We start from the raw sequence: 1,302 nt of genomic DNA, 5'->3' as shown, positions 1-1,302 counted from the left end.
CAGCCACGGAACCACTAATGAGGCCTCTCCTGTCCTATTCAGGATTTTGACGGAATATGAAATCTCATTACCCAGAGTCAATGAATGACATCTGTTCCCCATCCCCCCTCCTAGAGCCATCACTGCTGTTGTTCAGTGCTCTGAAAAAGATGTGCCACTCAGAGAGGAAATTAGAGTCCAGAAAAGAAGGTGACCCTCCCTCGCCCAGACAGCAGCCTTCGGGCTATTCAAAATTCTGGCAGCAGGGTCAGTTTCTTGCACTGAAAGAATTAGCACAAATGAAATTTCATTATTTCAGATCTTCAACAGGCATTATGAAACAAGTCAAAACCTTGGAAATGTGGGATTTTATTGATAAGGAAAATAATAGGGTTTTTTTTTTTTTTTTTTGAGACAGAGTTTCACTCTGTCATCTTGGGGTTGAACGCCATGGTCTTATAGCTCACAGTAACCTCAAACTCTTGGGCTCAAGTGATCCTCTTGTCTCAGTGCTCCCGAGACAAGTAGCTGGGACTGCAGGTGCTTGCCACAATGCCTGGCTAGTTTTTCTTTTTTGTAAAGATGGGGTTTCTCTCTTGCTTAGGCTTGTCTGGAACTCCTGAGCTCAAGCAGTCCACACAAGTTGGCCTCTCAGAGTGCTAAGATTATAGGTGTGAGCTGCTGTGCCTGGCAATTACAAAGATCTTAAACAGATGAACATTCAGCTAACCAAAACTTTTGCTAACCTGATTTGAAGTGGATATGAATACAATGATTATTTACATAATTTGGTTTATCTCAAATATTTCTTTCGGAAGAAACAGGTAGAAATAAATATACATGTATATAATAAGTAAATATATATTCCAAAATATTTGCGGAATATTCATGTGTAGTAATAGATATGTAATACAAAATCAATATAAATCAATATTGAAAGAATATGCAGTATAAAATACCACTGAATTATGCCATTTATATAACTTACTTGTTTTTATTAATTTTATTCACTCATTGATGAAAGTGTTCATCACATAAGCATTTATTGAGCATCTAATATGTAATCAGGAACTATAATTGCTGCTGTGCATACAAAGATAAATAAATTCAATGTTTAGAAGAGGAGAAACAATAAAGTCAATACAGACAGACCAGGTGGTGATCCTACAGCAGATGGTCAGAGAGGGTGAGATTATCCCTCTCTGGGAAATGAAGTCTTCAGAGGGGAGGAAAACACTCGTTAGGATTTAGGCTGCCTAGGAGAAAACAGGCAGGGGACCACTCAAGTCAAAGAGGGAAGCCTACAAAGGCAGGCAGGAAACA

Source organism: Otolemur garnettii, unplaced genomic scaffold, assembly GCF_000181295.1.
Source record: "Otolemur garnettii isolate 467f Iridium unplaced genomic scaffold, OtoGar3 scaffold00010, whole genome shotgun sequence".
NCBI classification, from domain to species: domain Eukaryota; kingdom Metazoa; phylum Chordata; class Mammalia; order Primates; family Galagidae; genus Otolemur; species Otolemur garnettii.
The sequence above is the reverse complement of the archived record's forward strand: the minus strand, read 5'-3'. Positions refer to the sequence as shown.